This window comes from Mesocricetus auratus, unplaced genomic scaffold (assembly GCF_017639785.1).
Source record: "Mesocricetus auratus isolate SY011 unplaced genomic scaffold, BCM_Maur_2.0 Super-Scaffold_100047, whole genome shotgun sequence".
Classification (NCBI taxonomy): domain Eukaryota; kingdom Metazoa; phylum Chordata; class Mammalia; order Rodentia; family Cricetidae; genus Mesocricetus; species Mesocricetus auratus.
The window spans coordinates 2,115,068-2,135,871 of record NW_024429224.1 but is presented as its reverse complement, the minus strand read 5'-3'; positions in this window follow the sequence as shown (position 1 = coordinate 2,135,871).

The following is a 20,804-nucleotide window of genomic DNA, read 5'->3' as shown; positions in this document are numbered from 1 at the left end:
GTTGGAAACCATTCAAGGGTACCTCCCACTTTCTTTTCTAAGAGGTTCAGTGTGGCTGGATTTATGTTGAGGTCTTTGATCCATTTGGACTTAAGTTTTGTGCATGGTGATAGACATGGATCTATTTGCAGTCTTCTACATGCCATCATCCATTTATGCCAGTACGATTTGTTGAAGATGCTTTCTTTTTTCCTTTGTATAATTTTAGCTTCTTTTCAAAAATCAGGTGTTCGTAGGTGTGTGGATTAACATCAAGGTCTTCAATTCCATTCCATTGGTCTACCTGTCTATTTTTGTGCCAGTATTAAGCTGTTTTCATTACTATAGCTCTATAGTAGAGCTTGAAGTCAGGGATGGTGATGCCCCCAGAAGTTCCTTTATTATAGAGGGCTGTTTTGACTATCCTGGTTTTTTTTTTGTTTTTCCATATAAAGTTGAGAATTGTTCTTTCAAGGTATGTGAAGAATTGTGCTTGGATTTTTATGAGGATTGCAATGAATCTATAGATTGCTTTTGGTAAGATTGTCATTTTTACTATGTTGATCCTACCTATCCAAGAGCATGGGAGCTCTTTCCATTTTCTGGTATCTTCTTTAGTTTCTTTCTTTAAAGGCTCAAAGTTCTTGTAACACAGATATTTCACTTATTTTGTTAGAGTTACTCCAATATATTTTACGTTGTTTGTGATTATTGTGAACGTTGATATTTGTCTGATTTCTTTCTCTGTAGTGGCATCTAACCTTGTCAGTATATTTGTGTTAGTAGACACACCCCTTTGGATGTTGCTTCAGGTGCAGAGGGAACCAGAAGGTGGAGAAGCTTGGGGTAGGCTCTCTCTCTCTCTCTCTCTCTCTCTCTCTCTCTCTCTCTCTCTCTCTCTCTCTCTCTCTCTCTCATTCTCTCTTGGTCGCAGGTCCTATTGCGAAGGCAGAGACTGCATCTTCTGGAGCAGGAAGGCTGTGGTGGTTCTTTATTATTATCTGTGTACATTGTTCCCCAACAAAACACCCATTTATCGTTTATCTTGGGTCTAGTGAACTCGTTACTTCCCCGCCTTCAATCGGCGACCCATGTCCGTGGGTGGGTTTCCCATGACCAACCCAAGCTGCTTGTCTAGTGGTCTAGTGGTTGGGATTCGGTGTTGTCGCTGCTTCTGTGTAGTTGGCTGCAATTCCACCACCCAGAGTCAACTGTGCCCAGCCTTACTGCATTCTGGTAGCTGGTACATTCTGTGACTTCTGTACTAAATGCCAGCCACTGAGTTTGTTTTACTTCCCTGTGTTCTCTGCGTGCCGTGTGTGTGTGTGTGTGTGTGTGTGTGTGTGTGTGTGTGTGTGTGTGTGTATGAACCAGCCGCAAGCTTCCTGAGGTGCAGTGGTTTTTCTTTCCATGGGGTTTTGCATGTGCAACGTTCTCTGAGCCCCAGCAGCTTCTAGCTGCTAAAACGACTGCCCAGCTCTGAGCACCACCAGTGGTTCACACAGGCTGAGCCCCCTATCTTCTCTCTGACAAAAACTCATTCAGTTTGGGTTTACTGAATGTTGCTTAGAAATTGCAGAGTGTAACACATTAGAAACAAACTCTTTTGCTGCTGTATTTGTACCGGCGGCACACCTGCGACACCTGCTGGCCAAACATAGTTATCAGCATGTGAGCCAACACACACTCAGACTTCAACCTTCTGGGATTTTACTTAAGGTATAGTACTGCATTTATTTATTTATTGGCAATTGAAGCCAATAAATAAACACATAAACACATAAAATTAACTACTCCACACCAGTGTATATAATGTTACTTTACAGGAAGTAAAAAAAACCTTTTCGTTTCTTATATGGATGGGATTCTAGAAGAGGTTTACAACCTACCCAAAACATATTTACTATTAGCCATAGTTGCTATTAGCTTTATAATCAACATAATGTCTTTAAAGAAATGTTTTGATAATAGAGCAAAGACTGAGGAACTTGTAGAAATCATCCAGTCTTTACAGACTGGGATTGAGAGTTTAGTGAAAAGGAATCATTGAAAACACTTTACAGACTGGTAATGAGAACTTAGTAAAAAGGACTCATATCATCGAAAACCATTTATAGGCTGGTAATGAGATCTTAGTAAAAAGGATTCAGATAATTGAAAACGGCAATGATGATTTGACAAACAGAATGAAAAAAATGGAACATAGTATTGAACTGCTAATAGCAAAAATTTGTTCCATGTCTGAGAGTAATGACAAGCTAGATAGAGCATTGCTTTTGGAAGGCAATCCACATGCCATCCAAATAATCTTTAAGGATGAGAATATTAAATCTCTAAAACCATATACTAATGAAGAGAACGAGAAACTGATTTAATGAAATCCTTGAAAGTTTATACTGTCCAGGAAATTCAAATACTCCAAGAAACAATGGTGAATAGATTACAGGCCATAGAAAACCTTCTTAAAACTGATACACCAGGAGCTGAGATACAAACAAAAGAGAATGACAGGTATTTAACATCGCCAGTACCTTTCAGAGTCAGAGATGACTTACCAAGGTTGTAACATCGTCACCTCCTTTGGTCTATCCTGTTACTATTACTGAAAAGTCAGCAAGTAAGAAACATCCAGAGAAATTTGTGGAATGTCATTGGGAGCCAATGCATATAGAAGTTTTTTTTTAGTTTTTCAAAGCAGGGTTTCTCTGTGTAGCTTTGGAGCCTATCGTGGCACTCGCTCTGTAGACCAGGCTGGCCACGAACTCAGAGAGATCTGCCTGCCTCTCCCTACTGAGTGCTGGGATTAAAGGTGTGCACCACAAATGCCCATCTACGTACGAAAGATTTAAAAGGTATTAAAGAACCAGTGGTTTCTTATGGTATGCATTCATCACATGTGAGGCAGTAGTAGACACATGTGATACAAGATATAGAATAACCCCAAATTACTGGAGCCAATTAGTCTCAGCTGTCCTTGAAATCAGTCCACAGATGCAGTGGTGATCTTTATGGAGGAAAGAGGCCAGAGCTCTTTTTAAAAATTTTTTATTTTATTTAAATTAGAAACAATTTTGCTTCACATGTCAAACCCAGCTCCCTCTCCCTCCCCTGCTCGATTGCCGCCCCCCTTCAGCCCTCCCCTAACCCCTTTTCCATTCCCCACTCCACTCTCCAAGGAGGGTGAGGCCCTTCGTGCTAGATCTCAAAAATCTGTCATATGATCTGGGGCAGGGCCTAGGCCCTCCCCGATGTGTTCAGACAGAGATGGCATCCCTCCAGGTGGAATGGGCTCCCAAAGTCTATCTGGATGACAGGGATAAATGCTGATATATTGCTTGAGGCCCCAAAGGATACTGAGGCCTCCTCACTGACACCCATGTTCAGGGGGTCTGGATCTGTCCCATGGTGGCCTCTCAGCTATCAGTCTGGGGTCTATGAGCTCCTGCTTGTTCAGGTCAGCTGTTTCTGTGGGTTTCACCCACCAAGTCATAACCACTTTGCTCATCACTCCTCCCTCTCTGCAGCTGATTTCCAGGAGTTCAGTTCAGTGTTTAGCTGTGGGTGTCTGCCTCTGCTTCCTTCAGCCACTGGATGAAGGCTCTAGGATGGCATACAAGGAAGTCGTCAATCATGTTATCAGGGAAGGACATTTAAGGTGAGGCCAGAGCTGTTGGACATCACAGCAAAAAGAAAGGTTATAAGGCTTCCCAAGATAAATTCTTGGTGAGGGTCTTTTTGCTGATGCAGAGACTCAAGCTGCATACGATGAACACGTCTTGACCCTGTGCTGTACAGCAGTCTTCAATGCTTGTGAGAAGATTCAAGAACCAGGGAAAAGAATTGAGTCATATACTAAGGTTATACAAGGCCCCAAAGAAACTTTTAGTAAATTTTTTGCAAAGATTGACTAAAGCAGTACAAATAGGGATAGCAAGCCCTGAAGCTAGGTGAGTACTCATGGAATCTGTAGCTTTTGAAAATATTAATTTAGAATACAAAAAGGTGCTTGGGCCCTTAAAGATCGGATCAGCACCAATGGATGACTGGATCCTGCACTCAGCCAATACTGAGTCCTTTGATTTAACACTGAGGCTTGGGTAGGAGAAGCAGTCTCCAAAGGTATGAAAAGACATCAAAATACTAAATGTTTTAATTGTGGTACAATAGGACATCTGAGAAGAAATTGTAGATAAGCCATTCCTATGCTTCTTCTAAGAATGACTCAAACAGAAGACCCCCCAAACTTCTGGATTATGTGGAAGATGTGGCAATGGCCAATACTGGATCAATGAATATAGATTGACCAGAGACAATCAAGGAAATCCTTTACCATTGAGAAATTCCTTGGGGGGAGCTCTCCAAGGCCCCCCATGTTGAACGTGGTTCAGTCATTCCCCGTCACTGTGGAGGACAATCCTCTCTAGAACAATTAGAAAATGCACTGCCTATTGTAAAAAATTATACTGCTCTGGGTGGTAGATTAGCTTTGGAGGATGAATTAAACATTCATGGAGGAAACAAAAAAACTTAAATTTTGGCAGGCTTCTACAAATAACCAAAGACCAAAAACTAAGAGTACAGACAAATAATGTTATACTTGAAGGTTTGCTGGACAGTGGTATGGACATTACCACTATAACTCAAGAATCTTGGTATCCAAGTTGGCCTCTTCAGGAGGTAAACATTCAGTTCTTAGGGACTGGAGCCTTATCTCAGGTAAAACAAAGCATGAGATAGATTGATGTATAGGACCAGAAGGACGAAGAGGAAGCTGAGGCCATATGTGACTAATACAGCAATAAACCTATGGTGTCATGATGTGTTGCAGCAATGGAATACCCAGATTGACATTCCTCCAGTATCAGAAATGAACCATAAGCAAACTCATGCTTATGGGAAAAATATTGTAAGGCACTATATAAAACAAACACCAATAATCCAGGCTGTACAAAAACAAGTGTTGAACTAACAGAGGAACCAAAAGCCCCATCATTAAAGTGGCTAACTGATGAACCTGTCTGGGTGGGGCAATGGCCTATGACTTCTGAGAAACTAGAAGCTCTAGAAAAGTTGGTTCAGGAACAGCTAAATGCTGGACATACTGAAGAATCTAGCAGCCCCTGGAATTCTCCTGTATTTATTATTAAAAAGAAATCTGGAAAATGGTGAATGCTTACAGACCTGAGAGCCATCAATAAAGTAATTCAGCCAAAGGACTCTCTAAAGCCTGGAATGCCCTTGCCTCCTCTGATACCTAAAGAATTGCCTATTACAGTTATTAACTTAAAAGACTGTTTCTTCACTATACCTTTACAATAAAGAGATAAGGAAAAATTTGCCTTCCTGGTGCTTGCTTACAATAATTCTCAGCTGGTCAAGAGAATCAATGGAAAGTCCTCTCACAGGGAATGTTAAACAGCCTCACCCTATGTCAATATTTTGTGCAAAAACCATTGGAAATAATTTTCAAACAGTTTCCACAATCTATAATTTACCATTATATGGATGATATATTGTTGGCTGATTCTAAGTCAGAGACGTTAGGAAAAAAAATGTTTGAGGAAGTAAAGAAAGTTTTGCCTCACTGGGGATTACACATTGCCTCTGAAAAAATACAAAGGGGAGATTCTATCAATTATTTAGGATATAAAATAGGTCTACAAAAAATTAGACCACAAAAAGTACAAATCAGGAGGGATTGATATCAGACTCTCAATGATCTTCAAAAATTGCTAGGAGAGACTTCCCAGTTACAGACTATTATCAGAGTAGAAGGATATGACCTAAAAGATTTGAAAAAAACCTTAAAAGGGGAGAAGGATTTAAATAGTCCAAGAATATTATCAACTGAAAAAGAATTAGTTTGGATAGAAAAAAGAATACAAGAGGCACATATGGGCCATGTAGATCCAAAGCTTGGCTGCATTCTGATTATATTACCATCTAGGGAATACCCTTCAGGGATTTTGATGCAGAGGGAAAATATCATATTAGAATGGATATTTCTACCACATAAACAGGATAAAAATTAAAAAAATATATGAAAGATTTCTGTTTTTACTTTAAAGGGAAAATTAAGACTTCGTCAACAGGAATGGACCCAGCAGAAATTAAAGTACCTTTAACTAATAAGGAAATTTCTTCCTTATGGAAAGATAGTGAATATTGGCAAAGAGCTTGCAGTAACTTTTTGGTAATGATTAGCAACAATCATCCTAAAAGTGAGAGAATAAAATTCATAAAGAAAGCCATTTGGATCCTTCCATGCATTGTAAGGAAAACACCAATCTCTGGAGTTCCTACATTGTATACTGATGGAAACAAATCAGCTAAGGCAGGATATAAATCAGGAAATATAAGTGAAGTGGTTCAAGGCCCTTATAACTCTGTATAAGGCAGAATTATACACCATTCTCATGGTACTTGTGGATTTTGCAGAACCTCTCAATATAGTTACTGACTCTCAATATGCAGAGAGATTCATCTTGAATTTCTTCCTGATGATATAGAATTAAATTTATTATTTATACAATTATAAGAAATAATCAGGAATAGAACTCATCTCACTTCAGATACTATAAGGGTCTGCCAGGTCCTCTATCACAAGGCAATGATGAAATTGATTGATTATTAAAAGGAAGTATGCTGGAGGCCTTGGAATTTCAGAAAAAAATACCATGTGAATATCAAAGGCTTAAAAAAGGATTTTTCCATTACTTGGCAACAAGCTAAGGAAATAGTAAAAAACTTCCTACTTGTTTCTTTTATAACCAAACTTCTTTACCAGCAGGTAGTAATCCTAAAGGTGTACATAGAAATGACATTTGGCAAATGAATGTGTTTCATTTTGCAGAATTTGGAAACTTAAAATATGTGTACCATATAATAGACACATTTTCAGGATTTCAATGGGCAACTGCTCTTAATCATGAAAAGGATGATTCTGTTATCACACACCTATTAAAGGCAATGGCTATTATGGGTATACCTGCACAAATAAAAACTGACAATGATCCAGCATATGTCTCCAGTAAATTGAAACAATTTTTTGAAATATTATAAAGCATATTACTGGTATACCACAAGTTCTACAGTATAAGCAGTTGTTGAGAGATCTAATCATACTCTAAAGAAAAGCTCTATAAACAGGCAGGGGGAATCAAGACCCCCCCAACAGATTACATAATGCTTTACTAACCTTAAACTTTCTTAATGCTAACGAGAAAGGAAAAACAGCTGCAGAATGACTTTGGACAATAGAAAAAACTTCTGAGTTAAATCTGTCGCTGTACTTCAAGGATGTGTTGACCTCAGTATGGAAACCAGGATATGTGCTACGCTTGGGAAGATGCTTTGCTTTTGTTTCTACAGGAGAAGAAAAGCTGTGGATAATATTAAAGTTGAACAAGATCCGATTTGAACAGGAGAAACCTCTCGATGAGTAGAAATAATAGGTCATCCACAAATGTAAATCCTACAATTTGTATGGAGACCTCACAAAAGTTGGGGGGAGTGTTCTGTTCTTGTATTTACTGGAAAACAGAAAACACCTATCTTCAAGAAGCCAAAAGACATTGGATGTGTGGGTGCCTAAAGAAGAAAGGATAGCTATCCAGAAAGAATCATCAAACAAAGAAGAACCTGACTTATGACACCAATATCTATTCATAGCAAAATCTCTCTACCTGAAGGCCTGTATCTCCGTACTTCCCAGTATACTAGTAGTCCCAATTCATGTAAAACCAATGCTGGCTTTGGAGTTGAATTTGGCTTTCCTTTTCTAAATTCAAGCATGTTGTTAAAATAAATTTCAGAGTTTCTGTTTCATATCCAAAAGTCAATTGGTGTAAAACAGAAGAAAACAAAATCTAGGGACTATTATTGTCAAAACTCTGCTATCTCTCAAAATCATAATTTCTCTCATACTTATTTTCATCCTTATTGTTATATTTCCTAGTACACATAACTATAAAAGTTAAACTTTCGCTAGGCTTTGGTGGTGCACGCCTTTAATCACAGCACTCAGGAGGCAGAGGCAGACGGATCTTTGTGAGTTTGAGGCCAGCCTGGTCTACAGAGCAAGTTCCAGGACAGCCTCCAAAACAATACAGAGAAACCCTGTCCCAAAAAACCAAAAACCAAACAAACAAAGAAACTAAACTTTGTGTGTTGACATTAATGTTAAATCTTCCACAGTGAGCAATAAAATTTCCTAACAGCAATCTTTGAAGTCTCCGGAAAGAAGATGGGGTCACACATCATTGATTCCACTTGATTCAACTGGATGTCTTTGAACTAGTGAGCACCATTTGAGGACAAGTTTGGGACTAATACTGCTCTAGACAATTCCAGATCAGCTAGCTGAGATGGTGCACCTTCTTATAACACTCTGGCCAGAGTTTCAGATAAGAGCTTCAGACAAGCATCACCTGCAACTCAGATTCTAGGTGCAAATGTTATAGCTAGTCCTCTTGAGACCTTACCATTGATTTAGGTTTTTTTCCCTACAGGATCCCATAGAGTTACTGTCATCCCATTACAGCAGGAAGTAATTCTAAGAAAACAACACTCCCTTTCCCTACTGTTGGCTTAATGGGTATTTTGCTTTTTTTTTCTGTCCCTGAAAGAAGGATAATTATCACCTGCTTAGGGTTGATTTTAAGTTGTTTAGGGTTGGGTATGAAAGATGATGATCAGACTTGGGTATTTCTTTTAGAAAAGTTTAAGGGTATGGATGGGAAGGGTGTGGTTGGGATGGGATATAGGTAGCTTAATATATCTTCTTGTGAACTATTTTAGCAACTATTAACTATAGATAATTTACATTGTTAGATTCTTGTATGTTAACTGTATAGGATCTTCTTTCTGTTTACAATGTTTTGCACACAAATATGGATGCTTCTGCATACATTTCAGTTCTACTTTTATTGAACTGACCTTGGACACGCTGTCCTAACTGGGCTAGCAGGAGATAAACTTAAAGAGACTGTTGAACCTTGCCAAGTCAGAGTAAGACAGTCTTTTAATTTCCCTGATTCTGAGATGGTCTGTCAGATACTCTAGGCCTTACAAAGTTGGTTACCCTGACATCGCTGTAAGACCTTGGGTGACTGTCCAGGTAGCCTGCTGTCTCTGTCTTTGCTTGCACCTTTAGGAAGCTGCACACTTACACTTCCTGCCTACCGTAGTAATGTTATTTTCCTTCTCAGGTCTCTGATGAGGTTGAAGACTAAACATTCATAGCTATATCATCTCTTATCTTAGAAAACACTAGGTATAAGACTTAGATTTTCCAGATTAGGACTACTATCAGAGTAATCTCTGTCATGCCTTTACCCTGAAACTGGACATGCAGTATGTGTCTATTGCTCAATGTTGCTCTTGCTGGTTATAGGTTTTAATTTGTGTATGTTTTTGCCTTTCATTTTCCTGGAATATCCTTGATATTTTTATCATTGTATATAGTTTTTGCACCAGGCTTAAAACCTTCTTTAGACTAAAAGGGGCATTGTCATGTCATCTAGCTTTTTTGTATGCTGAACCATCCCTGCATCCCTGGGATGAAACTTACTTGATCATGGTGAAAGATTGTTTTGATGTGTTCTTGGATCCAATTTGCCAGTCTTTTATTGAGTATTTTTGCATCAATGTTCCTGAGGGAGATTAATCTGCGGTTCTCTTTCTTAGTTGTGTCTTTGTGTGGTTTGGGTACCAGGGTAATTGTAGCCTTGTAAAGAGTTTGGCAGACCCTGCTGCTTCTATTGTGTGGAATACTTTGAGGAGTATAGGCATTAGCACTTCTTTGAATTTCTGGTAGAATTCTGTACTGATACCATATGACCCTGGGCTATTATTTTTGGTTGGGAGATTTTTGATGACTGTTTCTATTTCATTAGGGGTTGTAGATCTATTTAAATTGCTTATCCATTCTTGATTTAATTTTGGTAAGTGGTATCTATCCAGAAAATTGTCCATTCCCTTTAAATTTTCCAGTTTAGTGGAATACAGGTTTTTGAGGTATGACCTGATGATTCTCAGGATTTCCGCAGTGTCTGTTGTTATGTCCGCCTTTTCATTCCTGATTTTGTTAATTTGCATGTTGTCTTTCTGCTTTTTGGTTAGTTCGGATAAAAGTTTTGCTATCTTTTCAATTTTCTTGAAGAACAAACTCGTTTTGTTGATATTTTTTATTGTTTTCTTTGTTTCTAGTTTATTGATTTCAGTCCTCAATTTGATTATTTCTTGGTGTCTACTCCTTCTGTGTAAGTTTCCTTCTTTTTGTTCTAGAGCTTTCAGGTGTGCTGTTAATTCTCTAGTTTGACTATTCTCCAGTTTCTTCATGTGGGCACTTAGTGCTATGAACTTTCCTCTTAGCATTGCTTTCAATGTGTCCCATAAGTTTGCGTATGTTGTGCATTCATTTTCATTGAATTCTAGGAAATATTTAATTTCTTTCTTTATTTCTTCCTTGACCCAGGATTGGTGAAATTGTGCATTATTCAATTTCCATGAGTTTGTAGGTTTTCTGTAATTTATGTTGCTGTTGATTTCTAACTTTAAAACATGGTTATCTGATAAGAATCAGGGGGTTATTCCAATTTTTTGTAGACTGTTGAGGTTTCCTATGTTGCCAAGTATGTGGTCAATTTTTGATAAGATTCCATGTGGTGCTGAGAAGAAGGTATATTCTTTTGTGTTTGGATGGAATGATCTATAGATGTTTGTTAAACTCAAATGGGTCATCACTTCTATTAGTTCCTTTATTTCTTTGTTATGTTTCTGTCTGGTAGTCCTATCCAGTGGTAAGAGTGGGGTGTTGAAATCTCCCACTATAAGTGTGTGAGGTTTTAATGTGTGATTTGAGTTTTAGTAATGTTTCTTTTACGAATGTCTGTGCCTATGTATTTGGGGCATGGATGTTCAGAATTGAGACTTCTTCTTGATGGATTTTTCCTGTGATGAATATGAAATGCCCTTCTTCATCTCTTTTGATTAATTTTAGTTTGAAATCTAATTTGTTAGATATGAGTATAGCTACACCATATTGTTTCTTAGGTTCATTTGATGGGAAAATCTTTTCCTAACCCTTTACCATGAGGTAATGTCTGTCTTTGAACTTGAGGTATGTTTTTTGTATGTAGCGTAAGGATGGATTCTGTCTTCATATTCATTCTGATAGCCTGTGTCTTTTTATAGGAAAGTTAAGACCATTGATATTGAGGGTTATTAATGACCATTGATTGTTGATTCTTGTTGGTTTTGGATTTATTGTTGTTTTTGGTATTTTGTGTGGATTTTCCCACTGCTTTTGGCTTTTGTTAAAGTGAAATTATCTACTGCCTTTTGGGAGTGTAGTTAACTTCCTTGGATTGGAGCTTTCCTTCCAGTACTTTCTGGAGGGCTGGATTAGTGGATATGTATTGTTTAAATCTGGTTTTGTTGTGGAATATCTCATTTTCTCCATGTATAGTGATTGAAACTTTGCTGTATGGTAGTCTGGGCAAACATCTGTGGTATCTTAGAGTTTGTAGAATATCTATCCAGGAATTTCTGGCTTTCAGAGTTTCTTCTATTGAGAACTTAGATGTATCTGATAGATCTGGCTTTATATGTACTTAGCCTTTTTATTTTTGCTTCTCTTTATTCTTTCCTTATTCTGTATGTTTGCTGTTTTTATTATTATGTGGAGAGGGACCTTTTTTGTGGTCCAGTTTATTTGGTGTTCTGTAAGCTCTTTTACTTTCATAGGCATATCTTTCTTTAGGTTGGGAAAGTTTTCTTCTATGATTTTGTTGAATATGTTTTCTGTACCTTTGAGCTGAGTTTCTTTGCCTTCTTTTTTCCAATTTCTTTTTTATGCCTTTTTATTTTAAAATATAAATTAGAAACAAGGTTGCTTCACATGTCAATCCCAGGTCCCTCTCCCTCCCATCCTCCCATGCCATCCCACCAATGCCCACACCCCTCCCCCAATCCCTACTCCTTTCCCCAGGGAGGGTGAGGCCCTCCATGGGGGTTATCCATAGTCTGTCATTTCATCCTGGGCAGGGCCTGGCCCTCCCCTAAGAGTCCAGTATGAGAGAGCATCTCTCATTGTGGGATGGGCAACCAAAGTCCATTGTATGCCAGGGATAAATAATGATCTACTACCTAAGGCCCCATAGATTGCCTAGGCCTCCTCATTGATACCCACATTCAGGGGGTCTAGATTAGTCCCATGCTGGATTCCCAGACATCAGTCCGGTGTTCAAGAGCTCCCCTTGTTTGGGTCAGCTGTTTCTGTGGGTTAAACAAGCCCAGTCTTGCCCCCTTTGCTCATCAGTTCCCCCCTCTCTGTCTCTGAGTTTCTTGAGTTCAGCTCAGTGTTTAGCTATGGGTATCTTCCTCTGCTTCCATCAGACATTGGTGGAAGGTTCTGTTTCCCAGACTCTCTGGCAGTGGGATTGTAGTCTGGCACTCCCCTGATCCATGTCTAAAATCCATATATGAGTGAGTACATACCATGTTTGTTTTTTTGTGACTGGATTACCTCACTCAGGATGGTTTCTTCTAGTGTCATCCATTTGCCTGCAAATTTCAAGATGCTATTTTTTTTTCTGCTGACTCCACTGTGTAAATGTACCACATTTTCTCTATCCACTCTTCAGTTGAGGGGCATCTAGGTTGCTTCCAGGTTCTGGATATTACAAATAATGCTGCTATGAACATAGTGGAGCAGATGGCCTTGTTGTATGAGTTTGCATCTTTTGGATCTATGCATAAGAGTGGAATTGCTGGGTCTTGTGGTAGACTGATTCCCATTTTCCTGAGGAATCTCCATACTGATTTCCAAAGTGATTGTATGAGTTGGCACTCCCACCAGCAGTGGAGGAGTGTTCCCCTGAAGATGATACTAATGCTATCTGAAACAGAGGTCTAATATTTTTATTCGATATACTTACAAAATGAACAGGGATAGACGCTCTGGGAACATGGGTTGTTTCCAAGAGAGAGTGATGTTTTCCTTTTCCTTTCCTTCAATATCTCCACCTGTGCCTATCCCCTGTCCATGTCCTTTTGGGCATGGACAATATCATAGGCTCACCCCTACAATTCCCCTGTTAGTCTAAATAAAAGATTTAAACTTGATACAAAACTCAAATGTATACAACACATATACATAGAATGTGATAAGCAAGTTATAATCTACTTACGTCCTAAACTAAACATGTCTATCCCATCTAAATTCTAAACTTATCTGAAAGGGGTGCCCAGGTCTGAACACCTCTTTCCAATCCTGACCGTAAAATAATTGAAAACTAACATTAACAGGTGTAAGATATCCTGTAATATCAACGGTAGGGAAGGGGGTCTAGTATTTTCAAAATTACTTCCTGTTGACCTCGGACAATGGCAATCTCCTGGGGACCGGTGGGAAGAAAATGTTAGTATAACAAGCTTCATAAGTAGGTTAAATAGTCTCTGTTTGGTAGGAGATGCTCGTTTGAAGTTCTTGACTGAAGTTCTAATGTTGATTGAAGCTCTTGTCTGAAGCTCTGGCCAGATTGTAAGAAGTGCACCATATCTGTTCATTGGTCAGGAGTTGTGTCAAGTGATGTAGTGCCAAACTGGTTTCAGGATGGTACTCGTCAGGTGGAGTCAATGATGTGGGGCAGTTCAGATGCATCAAGTCAAATCACGTGGAGTTGATGAAGTGAGGATTACTGTTAAGAAATTCCTTGTTCTTTGAAAAACTCAAACATTAATATTAACAGAGAAATTTTCAACTTTTATATGTATGTATACTGGGAAAGGCAACAATAAGGAAGATAGTAAACATGAAAGAGATTAGATTTCCAAAACAGAGAAACCCTGTCTCGTAAAAACCAAAAAAAAAAAAAAAAAGAGATTAGATTTTCAGAAAAGGAACTGAGTATACACAGATGACAGTCTGTGGCTCTTTGATATAATACAGAAATTCTGAATTTTACTTTAACAACATGCTTGGATTTAGAGTAGGAGAGGCAATCCAACTCCAAAGCCAGTTTCAGGTAAATAAATTGGGACTAAAGCATATTAAGAAGCAAAGAGAAATGGATACTATAAGAACAAGATAGAGAGATATAGACATTGATGCCACACATCAATGCCTAAATCTCTCTATCTTTTTGTATGTTTGGTGGTCCTCTGGGAAGCTATTCATTCTGCACATATGTCCAGTATTTTTTGCTGTTTGGAGCTGAGTGTTCCTGTAAAGACAAAAACAAAACACTGCACTTTCCTTTTATGAGGTCTCCTTACACATAGTAGAATATGACCTTGTAGATGAGCTGTCATCTTTCCTCCTCCTGAGGTTTCTTCTGTTCGGATTGGATCTTAATTAATTTTGATGGAATCCAAAGTTTTTCTTCTCCTGTGGTAACAAAGACAAAACTCCTTCCCCAGTGTAACACATATCCCGGTTTCCAGACTGAGGTCATTAAATCCTTGAAATACACCGGTTGGTTTAGTTCAGAAGTCTTCTCTGTAGTTAAGTGTCTTTCTGCAACCTTTTTCCTTTTTCATTAGCATTAAGAAAGGTCAATGTTAGTAAAGCATTATGTAATCTGTGTTTGGGGGTCTTTGTTCCCGCTGGCTGTTTATGAAGCATTTCTTTTAAGGTGTGGTTAGATCTCTCAACCACTTCTTGTCCTGTAGGATTGTGAGGTATACCAGTTACATGTTTATGTTACAATATTTGAAAAACTGTTCCGATTTGCTGGAGATATATGCTGGAGCATTGTCAGTTTTTATTTGTGCAGGTATACCCATAACAGACATCATCTCTAAGAGGTGTGTGATAACATAATCAGCCTTTTCAGAGCTGAGGGCAATAGCCCATTCAAAGCCTGAGAATGTGTCTATGGTAAGGTGTACGTATTTCAAACTACTAAGTTCTGGAAAGTGAAATAAATCCATCTGCCACATTTCATTTCTGTGAATATCTTTGGGATTACTGCCTGCTGGTAACGGAGTTTGATTATAGAATTAACAGTTGAGGCAGTTTCTTACTATTTCCTTGGCTTGTTGCCAAGTGATAGAAAAATCCTTCTTTAAGCCTTTGCTGTTGACATGGCATTTCTTATGAAATTCTGAAACTTCCTATTAATAAACGATAAATCTCTTCATTACCTTGTGCTAGAGGACCTGGCAGACCTGTATGGGATCTGACCTGTATGGGATTGATATATATAGGATGAGTTCTATTTCTGATGGTTTCCTGTAGTTGTAAAAACAATGAAGTTAATTCTGTATCATCAGGAACAAATTCTGCAGTCTCGATGTATAAAACGACTCTCTGCATACTGAGAATCTGTAACTATATTGAGATGCTCTGTAAAATCTTTAAGTACCATGAGAATGGCATGCAACTCTGCCTTTTGCACAGAGTTTTAGGAGTTTAAACTACTTTACTTATATTTCCTGATTTATAACCTGTCTTACCTGATTTGTTTGCATCTGTGTAGAATGAAAGAACTCCAGAAAAAGGCATTTTTCTTACAATACACAGAAGAATCTAAATTGTTTTCTTTATGAATTTGATTCTCTCTGATAATATTCTAGGACTATTTAAGTACTTGTCTGCATTTAGGGCCATTTTTAGGTGTTTTAAATCATGCCCTTATCTCCAGTAATTGTCTGTAGCTGAGAAATTTCTCCTAGTAGTTTTTGCAGATCATTAAGTGTCTGGTAACAATCTCTTCTGATCTGTACCTTTTGTGGTCTAATTTTCTGTAAGTCTATTTTATAACCTAAATAATTAATAGAATCTCCTCTTTGTATTTTTTTCTGGGGCAATTTATAATCCCCAGCAAGGTAAAGTTTCCTTTACTTCCTCAAACATCTTTTCTAATGTACCTTTTTAAAAATCAGACAGCATTATGTTGTCCATATAATGATAAATTATTGATTGTGGAAATTGTTTTCGAATTATTTCCAAGGGTTTTTTCATAAAATACTGGCACAAACTCAGACTATTTAACATTCCTTGTGGCAACACCTTCCACTGAAATCTTTGTACTGGTTGAGAATTGTTATAGGTAGGCACTGTGAAGGCAAATTTTTCCCTATCTTTTTATTGTACTGGTGTAGTGAAGAAGCAATCTTTTAAATCTATAACTACCATTGGCCATTCTTTAGGTATTAGCGAAGGTAGTGGCATTCCAGGTTGTAGAGAGCTGATAGGCTGAATTACCTTGTTGATAGCTCTCAGATCAGTAACCATCCTCCATTTCCCAGGCTTCTTTTTGATAGCAAATATAGGGGAATTCCATGGACTAGTTGATTCTTCAGTATGTCCAGAATTTAGCTGTTTCTGAACTTACTTTTCCAATGCCTCTAACTTCTCAGTGGTCACAGACCATTGCCCTACCCAGACAGATTCATCTGTTAGTGATTTTATCGGTAGTGCTTTTGGTTCCTCTGTAGGTGTGGCACTAGTATCCTGTAACTGTACAGATTGTATATTCTGTTTACCATAGTGTCTTACAATATTCTTTCTACCACTAACAGAATGCTTATAATTCTTATCTGACACAGGAGGAATGTTAATCTGGGTATTCCATTACTGTAATGAATCATGACCCCAGAGATTCATAGCAGTATCTGTGGCATATGGCCTCAATCTTCCTCTCTGTCCTTCTGGCCCGATACATTCTATCCATCTTGTACTTGTTTCACTTGAGATAGGGTTGTGATTCCTAAAAATTGAACATTTACTTCTTTTAAAGACCCAGTTGAAGGCCAATTTTTTGAGTTATTTTGATGACATCAGTATCAGTGTCCAGAACCACAGAAAATACCTTATTATTCATTTTAACTGGTAATTTGGGTCTGTGATCCTGCACAGAAGTTTGCCAACATATGTATTTTGTTTCCTCTAGTATCAACTGGTTCCTCCTCATTAACTAATCTTTCATCCATAGTGCCATTAGTCTTCTAATTGTACTGAGAGAAATCTTCCTCTACAGTGACTGGGAATGTCTGGAACACTTTTGATTTGGGGGACTTCTTATTGTAGAGGGTTACCTTGTTTGTTTGTGGTCGACCTACATTCATTGGTCCAGTGTCTGCCTTTGCTGAGAACTTCTGTTTGAAGCATTCTTAGGAGAAGCATTATTTCTATGAATGCTTTGTCTACAGTTCCTACTCAGATGTCCTATTCTACTACAGTTAAAACAGTTAGTGTTTTGATGTCTTTTTAAACTTCTGGAGATTGCTTCCCCATCCCAGGTCTGTATCTGCTCATGCACAGTTAGGCCATTTGTCATCTGGATGCCTCTTTAAGCCTTTAGAAATGGCCTCTCCTACCCAGGTTCCTGTGTGTTTACTGTTATACTCAATGTTAGCTGTATACAAGACCCATTCTTCTGATCTGATCTATGATGACCATAGTATCTGATTGCATTGTGGGTTTGCATTGTCATAAGCTAAAGATTATATAAGAAGTCACGTAGTATTTGAATCAGTTACCTGTAAGTCTACTGCTCTGGATAATCTTTGTAAGAATTCAGAGACCCTGTACCACTTTTGAACATGGTTCAACCTTTTCTCCTGGTTCATGGACCTTATTACACGTGTTTAGTGCTGCTGTATGGCATAAAGAAAGTGAATGCTCATCAAAACCATTTTGGGCCTGTGGGTCAGCAAACTTACCTTCACCAAGAATTTTACTTTGGGTAGCTTCAAAGCTTGAAGTTCGAGGGCCTTGGCTCCCTGTCTCCACAAAGCCTTCCATTGTATTTGGGAAGACGGGTCCAACACCACTGATATCAAATTATCCCAATCTGTGGGAGTTATTTTATTCGTTTTTGCCAATGAACCCAACAATTCCTTAACATAGGGGCTGTGAACTCCATAAGCAACAATAGTTTGCTTAATTCCTTTTAGATCTTTCATAGGGATAGGTTCCCACTGGTAAGTGGTGGACCCATTTTGATTCCTCTGTGATGCTGGCCTTTCTGTCACAGTTACTGGAAAGGCCATCTTCAGAAGGCCTCCTGGACAGCTAGTGGTATACCTCTTTTATTGCCTGGTGGCCTAGTGGCTAGTGCCTCAGTGTCTGATGTTTCAGACGGTGAATCTTCTAAAAATTGTAGTTTTCCAACCATGTCATCTCTGAGGGCTTGGATTTCCTGCATCAAAAATTGTTCCAATGAGTTAATACACTCCTTGGACTGATCAGTCAAACGTGATTCCAAGCTTTTCATACCATTGTCCCTAGAAGCTCTAAAGGTAGGTGTCTATCTTGCCATCTATAAAAATTATCCTGTCTGCTAGATAGTCATTGTCTTCAGACACTGAGTGAATTGTCCCTGCTAATTTTGTAAGTCCCTCCTGGCTGGACTCTATCTTAGCCATAAATACAGTGGACATTGAATTAAATATGTCTCGAAGGTTGTTCTGATTAAGTTCCAAATTATCCGTTTTTGTGGCTAAGTCCCCTTTTACCTGAAAATCCTGAATTTTTGACTCTAATCTTGGAATCATTTGTACAATTTCTCTTTTATCTGTCTGTTTACTCAGTCCCTTCCATGAGATTACATGTATTAGAACACTAACCACGATCATGAGATACAAATACATTTGAAATACATCATAATTGTCTTTTAATACATAATCCATAACATTGACAATATTCTGCAATGGTAAATTATCTGCCAAGGTATAATTAGATGTTCTTACCACCAATTATAAATAGTGAATTGTAAAATCACCTCTGGTTGGTTTTGGTCCATGAGAATGATCTTACCTGTAGTTACCATACCGGCCAGCAGATGGCATAGGTATATCGCCAAACATGGCTTCTCCGAGGAAGATGGGCTCTGAACCTGGTTTGCAAGCAGAGGGGGGAACCGAGGGAAGCTGTTAAAACCCTGAGGCTGTGCTCTAGTGGGGGCGGGGTGGCACTGGCCGGGGAATGCGTGTAGGCTGGGAATGCCTGTGGGCAGTGTTCGGGTGAGAGAGGGTAGTGCAGCTTCCTGGCAGGGTGTAGGAGGTCCTGTTCTCACAGATGAGGTGGTAGCATCCCAGCGGCTCGGGAGAAGGCAGGCACAGCAGCAGAGGCAAATGGGATTTGGGAGCTCCTTCGTGTGCGCAAATGGTCTCCTGTGACAAGGGAAATAGGCTGGGATCCGCAGATGCCGGGTCAGCACTCACCTTGGGGCTGCGCACCACAAGTGGGGTCAGAAGCAGTGGCTTTGCACAGGCTGTGAATTCCCGTCCTGCTGGCCACGGGAGGTGGGTATACACACCGTGTCCCATTCTTTGTCATGACGGTGGTGCAGTGTGCCAGGAAGGTGGCAGCCGGGTCGCCTGGGGCTCGTCTCCCCAAGCCTGAGTTTTGGAGGCTGGCTAAACGCTTCTGATGCCAAATGAAGATGATAATGACGCTATCTGAAAAAGACGTCTAATATTTTTATTCAATATACTTACAAGATGAACAAGGATAGAAGCTCTGGGAACATGGCCGGTTTCCAAGAGAGAGTGAGGTTGTCCTTTTCCTTTCCTTAAATATCTCACCTGTGCCCATCCCCTCTCCACGCCCCTTTGGGCATGGACAATATCGTAGGCTCACCCCTACATTCCCCTTTCTCCACATCCCCTCCACATAAGCTGTCATTGGTGTTTTTTATTTTAGCCATTCTGATGGGAGTGAGATGGAATCTCAGAGTTGTTTGGATTTTCATTTCCCTGATGGCTAAGGATGTTGAGCATTTTCTCAAGTGTCTCTCTGCCATGTTAGATTCCTCTATTGAGAATTCCAGCCCGGCCTCGAACTCACAGAGATCTGCCTGCCTCTGCCTCCCGAGTGCTGGGATTAAAGGTGTGCGCCACCACCGCCCAGCAAGAATGACTTTTAAAACAACCTCATGAAAATTATAGAGGCCCTCAAAGAGGATATGAGAAAATTCCTTAAAGAAATGGAAGAAAAAACAAACCAAAAAATGCAAGAAATCAGCAAAAGCCTTAAAGAAAACAAGGAAAGCCAAGAAAAAAAAAAAAACCAATCAAACAGACAAAGGAAACAATTCAAATAGTTCAAGACCTGAAAATTGAAATGGAGACAATAAAAAAACACAAACTGAGGTAATGCTGGAAATAGAAAAGCTGAATAAACAATCAGGAACTACAGCTGCAAGTTTAACAGACAGAATATAAGAGATGGAAGACAGAATCTCAGGCGCTGAAGATAAACTAGAGGAAATAGTTTCATCAACAAAAGAAAGTCTTAAATCCAACAAATCCTTAACACAAAATATCCAGGAAATTTGTGACACCTTGAAAAGACCAAACCTAAGAATAATAGGTATAGAAGAAGGCAGAGAAGCCCATCTCAATGGTGCAGAAAACATATTCAACAAAATCATAGAAGAAAACTTTCCTAACCTGAAGAAGGAGATGCCTCTGAAAGTACAAGAAGCTTACCGAATACCAAATAGACTGGGCCCCCCAAAATATCCCTTTGCCACATAATAATCAAAACACCAAATATACAGAATAAAGAAAGAATATTAAGAACAGCAAAGGAAAATGGCCAAGTAACATATAAAGACAAGCCTATCAGACTCACACCTGACTTCTCCATGGAAACTCTGAAAGCCAGAAGGTCCTGGATAGATGTTGTATAAACACTGAGAGACCACAGATTCCAGGCCAGACTACTATTCCCAGGAAAACTCTCAATCACTATCGATGGAGAAACACATGGTATCCATAGCAAAACCAGATTTACACAATACAGATCCACAAATCCAGCCCTACCGAAAATTCTAGAAGGAAAACTCCAAGCCAAGGAAGTTAACTAC